We start from the raw sequence: 22,571 nt of genomic DNA, 5'->3' as shown, positions 1-22,571 counted from the left end.
CTACAGGTCTTCAGCTGTTCCTGTGGGCCTGTGTCTTGAGTTCACCAGGCAGCTTTCTTGCAGCAGAAAAGTTGGTCTTACCTGTCGTCCCGAGGCTCAAGTTCGCTCGTGGGGTGCTGCCCACGGGCTCTCTGCAGCGGCAGCAACCAGGAAGACCTGTGCCACCGTTTCTGGGAGCTTCAGTGCACTAGGGTTCCAGATGGTCTTTGGCTTTTTCCTCTGGCGTCCGAGATGTGTGTGCAGAGAGCAGTCTCTTCTGGTTTCCCAGGCTTGTCTGCCTCTCTGAAGATTCAGCTCTCCCTCCCACGGGATTTGGGTGCAGAGAACTGTTTATCCGGTCTGTTTCCCTCAGGTTCCGGTGGTGTCTCAGGCAGGGGTCCTGCCGCTCCTGGGCCCTCCCCCACGGGAGCCCAGAGGCCTTATACAGTTTCCTCTTGGGCCAGGGATGTGGGCAGGGGTGAGCAGTGTTGGTGGTCTCTTCCGCTCTGCAGCCTCAGGAGTGCCCACCTGACCAGGCGGTTGGGTCTCTCTCTCACCGGGTCTGGGGGCAGAGAGCTGGTGCGGGCCGGGATCCGCGGGTGTGGGACTTCCAGTAAACACAGAACGTGCCCGGTCCTAGAGGAATTCTGCTTCCGTGTGTCCCAAGCTCACCAGGCAGCTTTCTTGCAGCAGAAACGTTGGTCTTACCTGTGGTCCCGGGGCTCAAGTTCGCTCGTGGGGTGCTGCCCACGGGCTCTCTGCAGCGGCAGCAACCAGGAAGACCTGTGCCGCCGTTTCCGGGAGCTTCAGTGCACCAGGGTTCCAGATGGTCTTTGGCTTTTTCCTCTGGCGTCCGAGATGTGTGTGCAGAGAGCAGTCTCTTCTGGTTTCCCAGGCTTGTCTGCCTCTCTGAAGGTTCAGCTCTCCCTCCCACGGGATTTGGGTGCAGAGAACTGTTTATCCGGTCTGTTTCCCTCAGGTTCCGGCGGTGTCTCTTGAAGTTTTTATTGTACAGATCTTTTACTTGCTTGGTTAAAATCACACCGAAGTATTTTATGTTGTTTGGGTCTATTGGTATCATTTCCCTAATTTCTTTCTCAGCTTGTTTCTCTTTTGTGTAGAGAAAGGCTACTGATTTATTTGAGTTAATTTTATACCCAGCCACTTTGCTGAAGTTGTTTATCAGCTTTAGTAGTTCTCTGGTGGATCTTTTGGGATCACTGAAATATACTATCATATCATCTGCAAATGGTGATATTTTGAATTCTTCTTTTCCAAACTGTATCCACTTAATCTGCTTTTGTTGTCAGATTGCTCTCGCTTGAACTTCAATAACTATATTGAATAAGTAGTGAGAGGGTGGGCAGCCATGTTTTGTCACTGATTTTTGTGGGATTGCTTCAAGTTTCTCTCCATTTAGTTTAATGTTAGCAACTAGTTTGCTGTATATGGCTTTTACTATGTTTAGGTATGGGCCTGGAATTCCTATTCTTTCCAGGACTTTTATCATGAAGGGGTGTTGAATTTTGTCAAATGCTTTCTCAGCATCTAATGAAATGATCATGTGGTTTTGTTCTTTCAGTTTGTTTATATAATGGATCACGTTGATGGTTTTCTGTATATTAAACCATCTCTGCATGCCTGGGATGAAGCCTACTTGATCATTGTGGATGATTGTTTTGATGTGCTCTTGGATTCGGTTTGCTAGAATTTTATTGAGTATTTTTGCGTCGATATTCATAAGGGAAAATGGTCTGAAGTTCTCTTTCTTTGTTGTGTCTTTGTGTGGTTTAGGTATAAGAGTAATTGTGGCTTCGTAGAAGGAATTCGGTAGTGATCCATCTGTTTCAATTTTGTGGAATAGTTTGGATAATATTGGTATGAGGTCTTCTATGAAGGTTTGGTAGAATTCTGCACTAAACCCATCTGGACCTGGGCTCTTTTTGGTTGAGAGACCTTTAATGACTGCTTCTACTTCCTTAGGAGTTATGGGGTTGTTTGACTGGTTTCTCTGTTCCTGATTTAACTTCGGTACCTGGTATCTGTCTAGGAAATTGTCCATTTTTTACAGATTTTCAAGTTTTGTTGAATATAGGCTTTTATAGTAAGATATGATGATTTTTTTGAATTTCCTCTGAATCTATAGTTATGTCTCCCTTTTCATTTCTGATTTTGTTAATTTGGACACACTCTCTGGGTCCTCTTGTTAGTGTGGCTAAAGGTTTATCTATCTTGTTGATTTTCTCAAAGAACCAACTTTTGGTTCTGTTGATTCTTTCTATGGTCCTTTTTGTTTCTACTTGGTTGATTTCAGCTCTGAGTTTGATTATTTCCTGCCTTCTACTCCTCCTGGGTGTATTTGCTTCTTTTTGTTCTAGAGCTTTTAGGTGTGCTGTCAAGCTGCTGACATATGCTCTTTCCTGTTTCTTTCTGCAGGCACTCAGAGCTATGCGTTTTCCTCTTAGCACAGCTTTCATTGTTTCCCATAAGTTTGGGTATGTTGTACCTTCATTTTCATTAAATGCTACGAATTCTTTAATTTCTTTCTTTATTTCTTTCTTGGCCAGTTTATCGTTGAGTAGATCATTGTTCTACTTCCTCGTATATGTGGGCGTTCTTCCCTTATTCTTATTGAAGACCAGCTTTAGGCCGTGGTGGTCTGATAGCACTCATGGGATTATTTCTATCTTTCTGTACTTGTTCAGGCCTGTTTTTTGACCAATTATATGGTCAATTTTGGAGAAAGTACCATGATGAGCTGAAAAGAGTGTATATCCTTTTGCTTTAGGATAGAATGTTCTATAAATATCTGTTAAGTCCATTTGGTTCATGACTTCTCTTAGTCTGTCTATGTCTCTGTTTAATTTCTGTTTTCATGACCTGTCCATTGATGAGAGTGGGGTGTTGAAATCTCCTACTACTATTGTGTGAGGTGCAATGTGTGTTTTGGGCTTTAGTAAGGTTTCTTTTACGTATGTAGATGCCCTTGTATTTGGGGCATAGATATGTAGGTTTGAGAGTTCATCTTGGTGGATTTTTCCTTTGATGAATATGAAGTGTTCTTCCTTATCTGTTTTGATGACTTTTAGTTGAAAATTGATTTTATTAGATATTAGAATGGCTACTCCAGCTTGGTTCTTCCGACCATTTGCTTGGAAAGTTGTTTTCCAGCCTTTCACTCTGAGGTACTGTCTGTCTTTGTCTCTGAGGTGTGTTTCCTGTAGGCAGCAGAATGTAGGGTCCTCATTGCGTATCCAGTTTGTTAATCTATGTCTTTTTCTTGGGGAGTTGAGACCATTTATGTTTAGAGATATTAAGGAATAGTGTTTATTCCTTCCTGTTTTATTCATATTTGGATGTGAGGTTATGTTTGTGTGTTTTTCTTCTCATTGTTTTGTTGCCAAGACGATTAGTTTCTTGCTTTTTCTAGGGTGTAGCTTGCCTCCTTATGTTGGGTTTTACCATTTATTATCCTTTGTAAGGCTGGATTTGTAGAAAGATATTGTGTAAATTTGGTTTTGTCATGGAATATCTTGGTTTCTCCATCTATGTTAATTTAGAGTTTTGCAGGATACAGTAACCTGGGCTGGCATTTGTGTTCTCTTAGGGTCTGTATGACATCTGTCCAGGATCTTCTGGCCTTCATAGTTTCTGGCAAAAAGTCTGGTGTGATTCTGATAGGTCTACCTTTATATGTTACTTGACCTTTTTCCCTTACTGCTTTTAATATTCTTTCTTTATTTTGTGCATTTGGTGTTTTGACTATTATGTGTTGGGAGGTATTTCTTTTCTGGTCCAATCTATTTGGAGTTCTGTAGGCTTCTTGTATGCTTACGGCTATCTCTTTTTTTAGGTTAGGGAAGTTTTCCTCTATGATTTTGTTGAAGATATTTACTGGTCCTTTGAGCTGGGAGTCTTCACTCTCTTCTATACTTATTATCCTTAGGTTTGATCTTCTCCTTGAGTCCTGGATTTGTTGTATGTTTTAGACCAGTAGCTTTTTCCACTTTACATTATCTTTGACAGTTGAGTCGATGATTTCTATGGAATTTTCTGCTCCTCAGATTCTCTCTTCTATCTCTTGTATTCTGTTGGTGATACTTGCATCTATGGCTTCTTGTCTCTTCCTTTGGTTTTCTATATCCATGGTTGTTTCCATGTGTTCTTTCTTGATTGCTTCTATTTCCATTTTTAATTCCTTCAACTGTTTGTTTGTGTTTTCCTGGAATTCTTTCAGAGATTTTTGTGATTCCTCTCTGTAGGCTTCTACTTGTTTATTTATGTTTTCCTGCATTTCCCTAAGGGAGTTCTTCATGTCTTTCTTGAAGTCCTCCAGCATCATGATCAAATATGATTTTGAAACTAGATCTTGCTTTTCTGGTGTGTTTGGATATTCAGTGTTTGCTTTGGTGGGAGAATTGGGCTCCGATGATGCCATGTAGTCTTGTTTTCTGTTGCTTGGGTTCCTGCGCTTGCCTCTCGCCATCAGATTATCTCTAGTGTTACTTTGTTTTGCTATTTCTGACCGTGGCTAGACTGTCCTATAAGCCTGTGTTTCAGGAGTGGTGTAGACCTGTTTTCCTGTTTTCTTTCAGCCACTATGGAAACAGAGTGTTCTGCTTTCGGGCGTGTAGTTTTTCCTATCTACAGGTCTTCAGCTGTTCCTTTGGGTCTGTGTCCTGAGTTTACCAGGCAGGTCGCTTGGAGCAGAAAAGTTGGTCTTACCTGTGGTCCTGAGGCTTAAGTTTGCTCATGGGGTGTTACTTATGAGCTCTCCCCGGGGGCAGCAACCAGGAGGTTCAGCGCAGCCCTCTCTGGGAGCCCCCATGCACCAGAGTCCTAGATGGCGTTTCGTGTTTTCCTCTGGAGTCAGAAATGTGGGCAGAGTGTAGTCTCTTTTGGTTTCCCGGGCGTGTCTGCCTCTCTGAAGGTTTAGCTCTCCCTCCCACGGGATTTGGGTGTAGAGAACTGTTTATCCAGTTGGTCCCTTCAAGTTCTGGCGGTGTCTCAGACGCAGCAGACTTGTTGCTCCTGTGCCCTTATCCAAGGGAACCCAGAGGCCGTATACAGTTTCCTCTTGGGCCAGGGTTGTGGGCAGGGGTGGGCAGTGTTGGTGGTCTCTTCCACTCTGCAGTCTCAGGAGTGCCCATCTGTCTGGGCGGTGAGTTTTCTCTCCCACGGGGTTTGGGAGCAGTGAGCTGGAGGCAGGGAACACGAGATTGGTACTTCCGCTATAAACCCACAACCTTATATTTCTATCAGTATACATTAATTAAACAAAACAACATACCACCCGAGATGATGACATCCATAATACATCAAGCGATTCAAGTCACCCAACCCTACATAAACGATTGGGATGAAGGTATTATATATATTAGTTTCCTACTGAATTGAGGCAAAGAATTCTTGGTTTTGGTCCCCCCCCCCTCCAAAAAATTGTCAGTCTGAAAAAAAACTAGCTGTAGCATTTATTGTCTAGACTCTGTGTTTATCCAGTCTGTGTGTGATTGTTCATTAGTGTTAGCCCATTTGAAAGTAATTTGCTTGCAAATATTGGAGAAATCAGTAACTAAGACAGACTTCTAAACACCTGGGCTATTTTCTTTTTGAAGAGCGTCTTGTCTCACCTAATAAGAGGATTTCACTGGCCATATCTAATCTTTATAAGTTTTCCTGGTAACCATATTATTTCATTTCCTGTAGATATATAGACATAACCACATGTAACCCTCATCTTAAAACTAATGCTGGTTTCCATTCAATGACAACAAATACACATCCTCATAGCATATAGGTTGTCTTATTTCCTCAGTTTCTTTTGATATCTCTCAGTCTCTCAGCTGCAGTCGTTCCTTTTTTAAAAAAATAAGAAAATTGAATGCTAACAAAGCATTATTTTTTATGTCCCAGAGGGTATTTATTCTCCCTTTTTGGTTAGAAAGCATGTTCTTTAAGGTATGATTGGCTGTTTCTATAACCACATGGCCTGTGAGATTGGGTGTTATACTAGTAACATGCTTTGTTTTATAATATGTAAAGTATTGCTTCACATTATTGGGTACATATGTGGAAGTATTATCAACTTTAATTCATTTGCCATCATTTCCAATAAACGTGTCATTATGCAATCAACCTTTTCAGAGCTCAAATACAGTAGGTGTGCATTGAAAGCCTGAGTATTTGTTAATGGTTTGGTGAATATACCTTTGTTTTCCAAATTCTGCAGGACAAATGGCAGTTGTAAATGTAGTTATGTAGGATTCTGTCACTGTCAGTTGAGTTGTATTTACACTCCCTCTAAGGAACACGTGTTCTCCCATAAGTGTTTGTGCAACAAAACACCATGTGAATCTGTCATATCAAAACTTACTGTGAGTCTGTATCAGCTAACATACCACAGTTATAGGACCACAAGTATAAGCAGAATTGATCAACTCTATTCAAAATTGTGCAGATTATATATGAGTATCCTTTGTGGGCAAGACTCAACCTTATCCAACAATGTCATCTCCTATACACAGGCCTCCAGCAGTTCACATAGAACCTGCCATGGTCTTCCCTTTTTAGTATTCCCAGACACAAGCCCAACTCTGCTGTGTGCACAGCTTCAGATAGTGGTTCTCTAGACTCTTTTGCTGGATTACCATTTATGACACCGATTGCCTGGCTTTGAAACTCTCAGAATGTTTGTCTGGATTCTATTAACCTTGTAATCTTACACCATTTTTTCATCAGAGATCATATAATGTGTAACATGTTACTCCATTCTTCTACCAGATGTAAAAGAACCTCACCATGATGATGTGTGGTTTTTATTATCTTTACACAATCTAGAATGATCTGAGAACATTCTTCCATGAAGTGTTCTGTAAAAAGCATTTTGAGAGATAACTGGAATAATGATTCTTATGGTAATGTGGAACACACTATGATTACCAAGATTTGGTAAGTGGTTCTGTGTTATAGAAGAAAGGAAGATAAGGTATGTATTGAATGCAAAAATTATGTATTATTCCTTAATATTATCTGCTTCTGTTCATGCCTATAGGTTCCTTACTTTATTCCTGACCTGGATTCTCACAGTAATGGACAGTGAAGTTACTGGCCTGATTATTTTGGTAAGGGTGCCCAGAAGGATGGCCCAATGTTCTTCACTATATTGGGAGACATACAGCTCAGCCTTTGTCCATTGTTGGTGAGCTCTCCAGAAGTTCCCCTGTCTGTAACATAATCATCGTGTCAGAATAATTATAATCACACAGATCCTACATTTTCTCTTTTGAATTTTAGGAGAACCAAAATACTCATTCCACTCACACACTGTAAGACATAACTCTGAATGCAGATTTTTATAAACATCTTTGCTCAGGTAGTTTCACTGAATCTCTCTACAGCATGAACACAACATCAGGCATTGATTATATTGTATAGCATTAGGATCTAACTTCTTTAATGGGTTCCCTAGACCCTGCTTCAATTACTCTACATTCCTAGTCCTCTTTATGATGAGATGTACAGAACTTGGATTTCTAGTATCTTCCTTACAATTCCATTCCTGGCTTCCCTCATCCATTATTGGAACAAATTTCCTGGTGAGTTCACCAAGTAGTGAGTTCACAATAGTAGTCTCCATTAGCAGAGGACTAGCTAACCGTCTATAGATTACACACAGGTATCCTTTGTTGGCAACTCTGAACTGTGCACTACAGTGCCATCTCCTACTTGCATGCCTCCCCCTGGTCATACGACAGCTGTCCTGGAATTCCCTCTTTAGAATTCTCAAATAAAATATCAATTATGCTATGTCTACCTCCCAGACAGTGCTTCTCCAAATCTGTCTGCTGGACATTCATTTCTGACACACAATGTCTGTATTTGAGACTGTCAGAATGTTTCTCTGGATTCTATTAACCCTAGAATGTTGCATCAATATTTTTTAACAATTAAGTACCATGTGGACCATGTTGCCACAGTCTTCTTCCAGGTGTGATAGAGTCTCACAATGATGGCCTGTGTTGAGGTAACTTGACACAATCTAGAATCATTTGAGAAGAAGGAACCTCAATTTAAACCATTCCTACATTAAATGATTTGTAGAAAATCCCATTGAGAGCTTCCTTGAGTAATGATTCTTAAGGTAGTTTGGAGCCCTCTTTGATCATTGCTACATTTGCAAAGTGGTTCTGGGTTGTACACAAGGTAAACTAAGGTAACAATTTAGTGAAAAGCATTATACAGTATTTCTTATTGCTATCTGCTTTTATTCTTGACTCTAGATTTCTTCCTTGACTCATGAAATTTGCTCTGTCAATGATGGAGTGTAGAGATCCTGCCATGCTTAATATGGTAAGTTTTCCAAATTAATCCCAACTGTGCTATTCCCAGTATATGGACACATTCAACTCATCTATTTTCTTTAGTTACTAATCTCTCTTGAATCTCTGTTTCCAGTGTTATTGTCATGGTGCTAGGTTATTTCTGGTCACAATTTTATGTACTGCCTCTTGAATTCCTGGAGAATCAATATATCCTTTCTACTCCAACATAGTAAGGCCTAACTCTGGATGCATTTCTCTAAACATATCTGCCTGAGTAGCTCCCCACAATCTCAGGCCTACATCTTACTATACAGCTTTTGCGTCTAAATTCTTCATATGCTTCTCCAGCTCCCACTTTCTTTTCCATCTCTAGTCCTATTTGATGGACAGTACAAATGTCAGGTTTGCATGATGAAATTTACAGGCCTTTGACTTGAAGAGCCTTTGATCCTTTGTACATAGGTATAGGCATCTAGCATTGTACCCAATTTCCTGATGAGTCCCCTCACTAGTAGATCCACAAACATAGTCTTAGTGGAAGAAGCTCTAGTTAATTATGTGCAGATTACACACAAGTATCCATTTGGGCAGGTCTGACACTGATTCACCAGTGCCATCTCTATAGCTAGCCCTCTCTCAGATTCTAGAGCACCTAATCTGTATTTTTCTGTTTATTGTTGACTAATAATAGCCAAATTCTGCTCTGTGAATTTTTTCTGACCACGCATGTGCTTCTTCCTTTTGTTACCACAATCTTTGTTGAAATTTTAGTCCCTTTGTGTCCAGTCTTTAATTCCAGTCACAAATGTGCTACAATGGATTTCCTTGGGGATTTTCCCCATGACCAAGCCTGACTATAACAATTTTATAATATAAAGTCTTTTTATAATATAAATCTAGCTCTGTGTTTGCAGGTCAAGTATACTGGCCTTACCTGTTGAGTTCTCCTTATTCAGGACCATCATTGCATAGTTGTCTATTGTCAAGTAGCTCCTAACCCAACTTCTCAAGGCAGGTTCTGCAAGAACCAAAACCATATTTCACTGCTATTTTTCAATCCAATACCTTGTGAAGTCCAGAAAAACTTTACCACTGCTCCAATGTCCAGCTTCAGATGGTCAAAGCCTACAACAGTTTTACGTTCTGAAGTCCGAAGAAACTTTACCACTGTTGTCATTGCCCACAATCTATCAAACCTATAGAGTATTCATCTTTGTATTTTCTGTTCCATACTGACTGAATCAAAGCTGTCTGTGCCATGTCTCTATTCCCACATGCACTTCTAAATGAACACCTTTCTTGTCAATTTGCCTCATCAAATTCCAAGAATGTGGGAGAACTTTCTCCATCCTTACAGACCTATCTCAATGATGCAGTTGCTAACTCACCCCTGTCTACTATCAGGTGCCAGACGATATCCAGGCTTTGCCTACTTATCCACCTGTAAGGTCCCCCTAGTGTTTCATAACTACACTCCCAGACTCTGGTCACTAAGCTTCTGCAATGATTTTCAAGATTTTGTTACAAATCAAAACCTCCTTACACCATCTCATCTTGTCAGATTCTAGCTGTTGTTGTGTACCTCTAGTACTGATTAGAATAGGGAGTGTTCGAAGTCCTATGTGCCAGCATCATCCCTACACTGTCAGGCATATCTATGTCCATGAAAATACTGCAGACTTTACTGATGACTTTTGTGAGTCAAGATCAACTGTGCCATCTCCAAGAAGTGCCTAGCTAGAGGAACAGAGAGCATTTTCAGGTGTGGATGATGAACTACCAAGAATACTGCAATTACACATAAAGGCATACATGGGACTTTCATATATTTTAGCTTGCACACCTTGGTAGCCAGTCTCAGGAGTGAACCATTGTCCACATAACAGACTAGAGTTTGGGACTTTTCTTTAAGAATGTAATTTAATGCTTGAGCAGGTAAGAGACAATGGGAAAAGGCAAAAGGTGTCAGCAATTCTAGAGCTGCTAAAGAACCTTTGAACCACATCAAACCTTACAAAGAAAAACCTTTAATTGGGGCTAGCATTAAGTTAAGTCATTTAGTCTATTTCCCCAGGGTAAGAAAGGAGGTGCTATTCAGGCCACTCTGATGCTTGAGAAGTAGGTGAGAATTTTAGTCGTGATCCTCAGGCAGAAGCAGAAGATTATGAGTCACAATAGGCAAAGCTATAGCATGTGAGACATCACCATCCACCTGAAAATGATCTACTTCTTCCATGAAATCCATACCTACTCCAAGAATGACACTGCCTAATAGGGTCAACTCCTCGTTAGCTAGATTTCAAGTTTACAAGCTTCCTTGTGCCAACCTTCTTTATACTACCATAGCTGTTTTGTTCAGTTGAATTCCCCAGATGCAATGTTCCCTGAACAACCTGTCTCCCCAAGCCTGGCTCTGTATGAACAGGCCTTCCATCTGATTTTACAAATGTGCTGATCTTTACCTAATTATACAGAGATGTTCACATTATCCGAGGATTGAAATCATATGGTAACTCATCAACTGCAGTACCATTTATTCTCTGGTCATTTCTGGAATCATATGTGCCTGAGCCATTGTTATACTGCCAAGTCATAACTCTGTGGACACAGAAAATGCACTGGTTTTTATGATGTGTCTCCCTAAAACCTTTCCTGCATTTCCACAGCCGTATTTCTTGGACTTGCTGTAGTTACATAAAATTTTCATCGGATTCTTGTGCTGAGAAGTTACAGAACTAACCTGCCCAATGGTATCTATATTCTGAGACCTACTTCCTGATTCACTCATTTTTCAACACATTTGTGCTAATGAGTTGTGAATATTTTCTTTCAGAGAAGTTCCTATACTTCCAGGTCTAGCTGTGGTCAGAGTGTGGCTAGTACTCCCACACCACATATACATGTTCATCTCTGCCATCCAGCACCTAAGTCTGGAAGCACAGATAAGACTTCTTTTCAGCTGGGACACCTTAGGGAACATAGGCTTGGTTGCTACCACCATCTTCATACTCCCACACTTAGTCTCTTGTCTATGATGCCCTGGAATATATTGTTGATTCCCTGAAAACCAAACTGATCTATATAATATCTATGATAGGAGGGTAAGCTCTATTCCTGCACCAACTGTAACTTCTTTTCCTCTTGATCTTCCACCCAAAAGCTTACAGGGAATCCCTTTTATCCAGTATGATCCCTAGGTTGGATGAGCATATCTGGGAAGGATAACTCAGATCACATTTCTCTACTGCTTTCTACAACTATCAAGACTACTTCTGCATGATCAGCATCCCATTATAATCACTCCAGCATGTGATCCTACAGCCTCATTATAACATCCCATGGCCCCTCTGTTCATTGTGCTGGAGCATTGGTTCCTCATGGAGAGAGCCTCCAGAAATAATCCTGCTTGGTATATCTCTCACTATCAGGAGTACCCCTTAATGTGTTGAACTTGCACTGGATTTACCTGATGACATTCTCTGTCAGACCTCCATAATTGTTAACTGAAAATACCCAAGGCCAGGACTTGCCATGTCATTCCTGAATGAGAGTTCACTTATCATTGATGAGAGCACAGTTTACTTTGTTCACACCCACACTAGTAGATCTCTCTTTTATTGGTAGTAAAATATTTGCAAGATAATTTTTCCAGTGGTAGTGTGCTACCTTATTTCCCACAACCCCATGTCTACATACTCTCTTTAATTTTTAATTGGATACCCCTATGTTGTGTGCCTAAATCCAAGCCTTCTGTTTTCTTCTGTACACTCTTCATCCTTTTCTTTGAGTGCAATGCTCATATAATGTCTTTGTCTACTTTGCCACCCAAGCCCTGAAAATAAAAGACTGTTTTTATGTAAGCTGACAGATCAATAGAGAATCATCACCATTCTATAGTAGAGACACATAAGTATTCATATTTCTGGAAGGTGGTGTTGGATGTCTCAGCTTTCTCATTGTTCACAGTGTTGAATGTTATCTTGTACTGTGGAGCTACAGTGTACACTGAGGATACTTTTAACCCCTGTGTCTTGTCTCTACTAAAAGGTAGCAGGAGACTTCTTTTTCCTCGATTGTAAATATCACAAATGCACATGCCTTTCCAATGTGCACTGTGACCCAAATAGTGTGTATCAGAGAGGACAGCTGAAAATAAAGAAAAGACAGTGTTTCTTGTTCACAGAATTCGTATTCATGTCAACATGCTTGGAGGTACTTACACTCACACAAAGCCATTTCACAAAGCCCAAACAGCTCCTTGGTACTCAAATAGTACCTGAAAGGAAGACCTAAATCTATGAGGGTAAACTCTGAATCAAACAGCTCTGTATCTTTCATCTAGGAATATGATACAGCCATTGTCATTTCAAAGGGTTTAAGGAGATCTGGCATTCCAGCTGTGCTGGCTAGATCCTGAAGTTTATTTTATTTAGTATCCTTGCCACATATTTGTATCTTTTCTTACCATTCACAAGACTACCTGTCATCTCTAATCTCCTAGTTTCACAAATTCAGCATAAACAAATTTCATATCTTCATGCATGGGTCTGTCTAGTCCTCCTTGCAGGATATCTACTTCTGACTCACATTGCCTGGAATTAAAGCCTCTCAAAACTTCTTCCAAAATTGAACTGTATTTTTTGCTATTTCAGTTTTGTTTGAACAATCTTGCTAATTCATTTGGCAAAGTTTGATGGAGCCTAGATATTCTGGTTAGGGTTCAGGCAACTTGAAAAAATGTAGACTTTTTTGAATAGAGGGAACCTCAGTTGAGAAAGTGGCCTGTAGAAAAGCAGGTCCAGCATTGCATTATTTATTGCTTGATCTGGGAGCAAGTAGCTCACTGTGAATGGCAATGCATGATTAGAAGAGCCCTGCTCACTGAGCCTGATTCCAAACCTGGGCTGGTGACTTAAATTATGTAAGGCTTTCTTAGATAGTTACATTGCTGTGAAGAGACACCATTACTAAGGAAGATCTATAAAACACATTAAATCAGGTGCTACATCACAGGTTCAGAGGTTTATACCTTTTAAATATCAGTGCAGGAAGCATGGAAGGATCGATCTACCATGGTCCTGAGCAAAGAAATTAGTGTTTTGCATCTTGATTGCATTGAACTCAGGAGGGCAATCTTCAAGACAGCAAAGAGGAGGGTCTCAAAGCCCACTCCTACAGTAACATTCATTCTCCAACTAGGACCAAAGCCACATCTGTTCCAACAAGGTCATATTTCTTAACAGTGACTGTCCCTGGGCTAAGCATGTTCAAAACACCACAAAGGCCATCTGAAGTACCTCTGAAGAGCCAGACACTAAGCAGTGTTCCTTTGTAGTTTCTCCTTCATTATTTGCTCCAGAATTCCACATTTATTCCTAGGCTATTGTTCTTCAGGAACATTCTATGAAGCTCCTGTGCCATGACAAGTTTGGAATATGGGTTCCTTTAAAATCACAGAAATCTGGTAAGTTAATATTTTTATTTTAATCCCAGGTATGGCATAATGGGGTCACGCCTGATTTTGTATAGAAACTATGTTCTGCCTCATGCTCTAGCAAGGGAGTAATGTTGTCTTCTATAGATCAATCCCATAAAACTGAGACTAGATTTGTTCACACATTTTTTTGTAGTTACTTCTATGTTGAGTTCCAGTTGCAGAAACAAGTTGAACTGTGCTATTCACCACCCAATGAAGCAATTGTGTGCCTTCTGATAATCAACAAAGCCTTATATACTGTCACTGACACTAGATTCACATTTCGCTGGTTGTTTCTTACCAGGTTTTCCTGTGCAATTTACAGAAGTCCTTAAAGTAGGTGATACATGAACAGTTTTCATAATCTCTGCGAAGTTTAATGAGTTCCAGTTCATTGATTCTGTGGGCACTGTACTTGTGGTGTCTCTGAAACCTATGGTTCATCTCCTCCAAATTTTTCCTGATCCACAGGACAGCCAAAGCTCTACCTAATATTTGATTATGATATTCTGGATCAGTTCTCATCAGTTGCTAGATTATAACTCTTTGGTCTCTCTTATGATGATTATGCTTGTCTCTTGTTCTGAAACAATATCCAGGCAGGATGAACTCTAGTCTGAAGTTTTTGTGGATAACTTGGTTTCCCAAACCCTCCATTCAAGGCCTGGTTAGTTACAGTTGATGGCTGCTTAATAATATGTGTCAACAAATGCTAGGATTTTTTTCTTTGTTTGTTAGTCTCCTAAAGTTCATGAAGTTCCTATTGCATTGCTATTGGACTTATGACTCAGTTTTTAAATGATAGCAACACACACAGAATAATTATTGGTCATATATATCCCAGGGCCACCTGAATAAGATTGACGATGTCTGTTGTGAGCTCATCGAACTTATATCAAACAATAAAGAAAATGACAAAGAGATTGCATTCTTCCATGATGGAGGCTTTTATTTTCTTCACGTTCATTCTTTTGAAGTTCCTCTTGTTTAGGTTGGTTTTAACCAAAGAAGCAGTCATAATCATCACTGATACTTTTAGGAGAGTTCTCAAACTGAAACATGTTGTGTATGTCAGTAATGTTCATGGCCAAGTTCCTGGGAATCCGATGTCATTTCTCAAGTCACATGCATTTTCACAAAAATCAATAGTAAGTCACTTAGTAGCAAATGGTGATTGCATTCCTTTAGCCAAGATGGCAGGCTGTGGAAGTTGCCATATATCATATATATATATATATATATATATATATATATATATATATATATATATACACATACGTATATATATATATACATATGTATACATATATACAAAGACACCAACAGCTACTTTTCTGCAGTAAGGCCATATCATTTTCTTTCTAAGCCATTCCAGCCTCATCTTTGATTTACTCACAATCACCAAATGATATTCTCATAATTTCATCCTGATCATGGGATCAATGAGGTGTGAAAGCCAAAAGAGTAGGGAAAGCAAGTTTTGTCTCCGCACTTTTGAGTTGGGAACAATAATCACATTGAAGATTCAAGATTTCACTGAAGATAGAATTCCAGACTCCTTAAGTCTCCAGGCATTCCTGCTGATATTCTTTTTTTTTTCCTGATTGTAGCTTTTTTTATTTTAAGCTCTAAACATCATGTTGTTGCTGTTGATTTTTAATTGAATATTTTTCATTTAAAATTAAAATGTTATTCACTTTCCTGGTTTCCCAGAAATAAGTCCCAATACCATCCCCTTCCCCTTCTTCTATTACTGTATTCCCTTCACCATCTATCCACTTTCCCAGCCTAGGAAGGACCAAGGGCTGCTCATTCCATTTGTGCCTAAGGAGACCATCCTCTGCTGCATATGCAGATGGAGCCATGGGACAGTCCATGTATAGTGATTAGGTAGTGGTTTAGTCTCTGGGAACTCTGCTTGGCTGGCATGGTGGTTCTTATGGGGTTGCAAGTCCCTTCAGCTCTTTCAATCTTTCTGTAATTCTTCCAACTGAGATCCAGTTCTCAGTTCAATGGTTTGCTGCTAGCATTTGCCACTGTATTTGACATGATCTAGCTGCAATTCTTAGGAGACATCTATATCCAGTTCCTGTCAGCCTGCACTTCTTAGCTTCATCCATCTTATCTAGTTTGGAAGCTGTATATGTATAGGCCACATGTGGGGTAGACTCTGAAGTGCCATTCCTTCAGGTTCTGTTCTAAACTTTGCCTCTCTATCCCTTCTATGGGTACTCTCCAACCCCTTTGAAAGAAGGAGTGAAACATCGGCATTTTGGTCATCCTTCTTGAGTTTCATGTTGTCTGTGCATCTTGGGTAATTTGAGCATTTGGGCTAATATCCACTCATCACTGAGTGCGTACCATGTGTGTGTTTCTGTGATTGGGTTAACTCACTCAGGATGATATTGTCTAGTTCATTCTATTTGCCTGTCAATTTCTTGAAGTCATTGTTTTTGATATCTCAGTAGTACTCCATTGTGTAGATGTACCACATTTTCTGTTTTCATTCCACTGTTGAAGGACAGCTGAGATCTTTTCATTTTCTTTTTTTTTATCTTTTCATTTTCTGACTATTATAAATAAGGCTGCTATGAACATAGTGGAGCATGTACCTTGTTGTATGTTGGAGCATCTTTTTTTTTTTGTTTGTTTTTTTCAGTTACTACTGTACTTTATTGTGTTCAACCAAATCACCATGTTACAAAATAGCAAGCTGCCATAATAAAAAATAAGGCTCCTCTATCCTCTATCCAGCACCAGATAGCATCATTTTACTTTCAAACCTAGAAACTGCACACTTGTATATAAACCAACCGAAGATGAGGATTGAGAGTTCATCTTGGTGGATTTTTCCTTTGATGAATATGACTTGGACTTAAGTGTTGTACATGGTGATAAGAATGAATTGCTTTGCATTCTTCTACATGCTGACCTCCAGTTGAACCAGCACCATTTGTTGACACTGGTATCTTTCTTCCATTGGATGGTTTTAGCTCCTTTGTCAAAGATCAAGTGACCACAGGTGTGTGGGTTCATTTCTGGGTCTTCAATTTTGTTCCACTGATCTATCTGCCTGTCTCTGTACCAATACCATATAGTTTTTATGACTACTGCTCTGTAATACTGCTTGAAGTCAGGGATGGTGATTCCCTCAGGTGTTCTTTGATTGTTGAGCATAGTTTTCACCATCCTGGGCGTTTTGTTTTACAATTGAATTTGCAAATTGCTCTTTCTATCTCTATAAAGAATTGAGTAGGAATTTTGATGTGGATTGCATTGAATCTCTAGATTGCTTTTGGCAAAATGGCCATCTTTACTATATTAATCCTGCTAGTTGATGAGCATGGGAGATCTTTCCAACTTCTGAGATCTTCCTCAATTTCTTTCTTCAGAGACTTGAAGTTCTTGACATACAGATCTTCTACTTGCTTGGTTGAAGTCATACCATGATATTTTATATTATTTGGGATTATACTGAAGTGTGTCATTTCCCTAATTTCTTTCTCAGCCTATTTATCATTTGAGTAGAGGAAGGCTACTGATTTGTTTGAATTAATTTTATACCCCGACCCTTTGCTGAAGTTGTTTATCAGGTTAAGTAGATCTCTGATGGAACTTTTGGGGTTACTTAAGTTCAATATCATATCATCTGCAAATAGTGATATTTTGGTTTCTTCATTTCAAATTTATATCCCTTTGATCTCCTTTTGTTTTCTGATTGTTCTGGCTAGGACTTCAAGTACTATACTGAATAAATAGGCAGCCTTGTCTAGTCCCTGATTTCAGTGTGATTGCATCAAGTTTCTCTCCATTTAGTATGATGTTAGCTACTGGTTTGCTGTATATGGCTTTTACTATGTTTAGGTATGGGCCTTGAATTCCTATTCTTTCCAGGACTTTTATCATGAAGGGGTGTTGAATTTTGTCAAATGCTTTCTCAGCATCTAATGAAATGATCATGTGGTTCTGTTCTTTCAGTTTGTTTATATAATGGATCACGTTGATGGTTTTCCGTATATTAAACCATCCCTGCATGCCTGGGATGAAGCCTACTTGATCATGGTGGATGATTGTTTTGATATGCTCTTGAATTCGGTTTGCCAGAATTTTATTGAGTATTTTTGCGTCGATATTCATAAGGGAAATTGGTCTGAAGTTCTCTTTCTTTGTTGGGTCTCAGTGTGGTTTAGGTATAAGAGTAATTGTGGCTTCATAGAAGGAATTCGGTAGTGCTCCATCTGTTTCAATTTTGTGGAATGGTTTGGATAATATTGGTATGAGGTCTTCTATGAAGGTCTGATAGAATTCTGCACTAAACCGATATGGTCCTGGGCTCTTTTTGGTTGGGAGACTTTTAATAACTGCTTCTATTTCTTTAGGAGCTATGGAGTTGTTTAGATGGTTTATTTGTTCCTGATTTAACTTTGGTACCTGATATCTGTGTAGAAAATTGTCCATTTCCTCCAGATTTTCCAATTTTGTTTAATATTGGCTTTTGTAGTAGGATCTGATGATTTTTTTAATTTCTTCAGATTCTGTTGTTATGTCTCCCTTTTCATTTCTGATTTTGTTAATTTTTATACATTCTCTGTGACTTCTGGTTAGTCTGGCTAAGGGTTTATCTATCTTGTTGATTTTCTCAGAGAACCAGCTCTTGGTTTTGTTGATTCCTTATATAGTTCATTTCATTTCTACTTGATTGATTTCAGCTCTGAGTTTGATTGTTTCCTGCCTTGTACTCCTCTTGTGTTTATTTATTTCTCTTTGTTCTAGAGCTCTTAGGTTTGCTATCAAGCTGCTGACATATGCTTTCTCCTGTTTCTTTTTGCAGGCACTCAGAGATGTGAGTATTCCTCTTAGCACTGCTTTCATTGTGTCTCATAAGTTTGGGAATTTTGTATCTTCATTTTTATTAAATTCTAAGAAGTCTTTAATTTCTTTCTTTATTTCTTTTTTTTTAATATTTGTCTCTTTTATTTGGTTGGATTTTTTTTATTGAGTATTTCTTATATACATTTCGAGTGTTATTCCCTTTCCCGGTTTCGGGCAAACATCACCCTCCCCCCTCCCCTTCCTGATGGGTATTCCCCTCCCAACCCTCCCCCCATTGCCGCCCTCCCCCCCAAAGTCTAGTTCACTGGGGGTTCAGTCTTAGCAGGACCCAGGGCTTCCCCTTCCACTGGTGCTCTTACTAGGATATTCATTGCTACCTATGGGGTCAGAGTCCAGGGTCAGTCCATGTATAGTCTTTAGGTAGTGGCTTAGTCCCTGGAAGCTCTGGGTGCTTGGCATTGTTGTACATATGGGGTCTCGAGCCCCTTCAAGCTGTTCCAGTTCTTTCTCTGATTCCTTCAACGGGGGACCTACTCTCAGTTCAGTGCTTTGCTGCTGGCATTCGCCTCTGTATTTGCTGTATTCTGGCTGTGTCTCTCAGGAGCGATCTACATCCGGCTCCTGTCAGTCTACACTTCTTTGCTTCATCCATCTTCTCTAATTGGGTGGCTGTATATGTATGGGCCACATGTGGGGCAGGCTCTGAATGGGTGTTCCTTCAGTCTCTGTTTTAATCTTTGCCTCTCCCTTCCCTGCCAAGGGTATTCTTTTTCCTCATTTAAAGAAGGAGTGAAGCATTCACATTTTGATCATCCGTCTTGAGTTTCGTTTGTTCTAGGCATCTAGGGTAGTTCAAGCATTTGGGCTAATAGCCACTTATCAATGAGTGCATACCATGTATGTCTTTCTGTGATTGGGTTAGCTCACTCAGGATGATATTTTCCAGTTCCAACCATTTGCCTACGAATTTCATAAACTCGTTGTTTTTGATAGCTGAGTAATATTCCATTGTGTAGATGTACCACATTTTCTGTATCCATTCCTCTGTTGAAGGGCATCTGGGTTCTTTCCAGCTTCTGGCTATTATAAATAAGGCTGCGATGAACATAGTGGAGCACGTGTCTCTTTTATATGTTGAGGCATCTTTTGGGTATATTCCCAAGAGAGGTATAGCTGGATCCTCAGGCAGTTCAATGTCCAATTTTCTGAGGAACCTCCAGACTGATTTCCAGAATGGTTGTACCAGTCTGCAATCCCACCAACAATGGAGGAGTGTTCCTCTTTCTCCGCATCCTCGCCAGCATCTGCTGTCACCTGAGTTTTTGATCTAAGCCATTCTCACTGGTGTGAGGTAAAATCTCAGGGTTGTTTTGATTTGCATTTCCCTTATGACTAAAGATGTTGAACATTTCTTTAGGTGTTTCTCAGCCATTCGGCATTCCTCAGCTGTGAATTCTTTGTTTAGCTCTGAACCCCATTTTTTAATAGGGTTATTTGTTTCCCTGCGGTCTAACTTCTTGAGTTCTTTGTATATTTTGGATATAAGGCCTCTATCTGTTGTAGGATTGGTAAAGATCTTTTCCCAATCTGTTGGTTGCCGTTTTGTCCTAACCACAGTGTCCTTTGCCTTACAGAAGCTTTGCAGTTTTATGAGATCCCATTTGTCGATTCTTGATCTTAGAGCGTAAGCCATTGGTGTTTTGTTCAGGAAATTTTTTCCAGTGCCCATGTGTTCCAGATGCTTCCCTAGTTTTTCTTCTATTAGTTTGAGTGTGTCTGGTTTGATGTGGAGGTCCTTGATCCACTTGGACTTAAGCTTTGTACAGGGTGATAAGCATGGATCGATCTGCATTCTTCTACATGTTGCCCTCCAGTTGAACCAGCACCATTTGCTGAAAATGCTATCTTTTTTCCATTGGATGGTTTTGGCTCCTTTGTCAAAAATCAAGTGACCATAGGTGTGTGGGTTCATTTCTGGGTCTTCAATTCTATTCCATTGGTCTATCTGTCTGTCTCTGTACCAATACCATGCAGTTTTTATCACTATTGCTCTATAATACTGCTTGAGTTCAGGGATAGTGATTCCCCCTGAAGTCCTTTTATTGTTGAGGATAGCTTTAGCTATCCTGGGTTTTTTTGTTATTCCAGATGAATTTGCAAATTGTTCTGTCTAACTCTTTGAAGAATTGGATTGGTATTTTGATGGGGATTGCATTAAATCTGTAGATTGCTCTTGGTAAAATGGCCATTTTTACTATATTAATCCTGCCAATCCATGAGCATGGGAGATCTTTCCATCTTCTGAGGTCTTCTTCAATTTCTTTCCTCAGTGTCTTGAAGTTCTTATTGTACAGATCTTTTACTTGCTTGGTTAAAGTCACACCAAGGTACTTTATATTATTTGGGTCTATTATGAAGGGTGTCGTTTCCCTAATTTTTTTCTTGGCTTGTTCCTCTTTTGTATAGAGGAAGGCAACTGATTTATTTGAGTTAATTTTATACCCAGCATCTTTGCTGAAGTTGTTTATCAGCTTTAGTAGTTCTCTGGTGGAACTTTTGGGATCACTTAAATATACTATCATATCATCTGCAAATAGTGATATTTTGACCTCTTCTTTTCTGATCTGTATCCCCTTGATCTCCTTTTGTTGTCTGATTGCTCTGGCTAGAACTTCAAGAACTATATTGAATAAGTAGGGAGAGAGTGGACAGCCTTGTCTAGTCCCTGATTTTAGTGGGATTGCTTCAAGTTTCTCTCCATTTAGTTTAATGTTAGCAACTGGTTTGCTGTATATGGCTTTTACTATGTTCAGGTATGGGCCTTGAATTCCTATTCTTTCCAGGACTTTTATCATGAAGGGCTGTTGAATTTTAACAAATGCTTTCTCAGCATCTAATGAAATGATCATGTGGTTCTGTTCTTTCAGTTTGTTTATATAATGGATCACGTTGATGGTTTTCCGTATATTAAACCATCCCTGCATGCCTGAGATGAAGCCTACTTGATCATGGTGGATGATTGTTTTGATGTGCTCTTGGATTCGGTTTGTCAGAATTTTATTGAGTATTTTTGCGTCGATATTCATAAGGGAAATTGGTCTGAAGTTCTCTTTCTTTGTTGTGTCTTTGTGTGGTTTAGGTATAAGAGTAATTGTGGCTTCGTAGAAGGTATTCGGTAGTGATCCATCTGTTTCTATTTTGTGGAATAGTTTGGATAATATTGGTATGAGGTCTTCTATGAAGGTTTGATAGAATTCTGCACTAAACCCGTCTGGACCTGGGCTCTTTTTGGTTGGGAGACCTTTAATGACTGCTTCTATTTCCTTAGGAGTTATGGGGTTGTTTATCTTGTTTATTTGTTCCTGATTTAACTTCGGTACCTGGTATCTGTCTAGGAAATTGTCCATTTCCTGAAGATTTTCAAGTTTTCTTGAATATAGGTATTTATAGTAAGATCTGATGATTTTTTGAATTTCCTCTGAATCTGTAGTTATGTCTCCCTTTTCCTTTCTGATTTTGTTAATTCGGACGCACTCTCTGTGTCCTCTCGTTAGTCTGGCTAAGGGTTTATCTATCCTGTTGATTTTCTCAAAGAACCAACTTTTCGTTCTGTTGATTCTTTCTATGGTCCTTTTTGTATCTACTTGGTTGATTTCAGCTCTGAGTTTGATTATTTCCTGCCTTCTACTCCTGCTGGGTGTATTTGCTTCTTTTTGTTCTAGAGCTTTTAGGTGTGCTGTCAAGCTGCTGACATATGCTCTTTCCTGTTTCTTTCTGCAGGCACTCAGCGCTATGAGTTTTCCTCTTAGCACAGCTTTCATTGTGTCCCATAAGTTTGAGTATGTTGTATCTTCATTTTCATTAAATTCTAAAAAGTTTTTAATTTCTTTCTTTATTCCTTCCTTGACCAGGTTATCATTGAGTAGAGCATTGTTCAATTTCCATGTATAGGTGGGCATTCT

The sequence above is a fragment of the Rattus norvegicus genome, chromosome X, assembly GCF_036323735.1.
Source record: "Rattus norvegicus strain BN/NHsdMcwi chromosome X, GRCr8, whole genome shotgun sequence".
Taxonomy (NCBI): Eukaryota; Metazoa; Chordata; class Mammalia; order Rodentia; family Muridae; genus Rattus; species Rattus norvegicus.
This window is presented reverse-complemented; position numbering follows the sequence as displayed.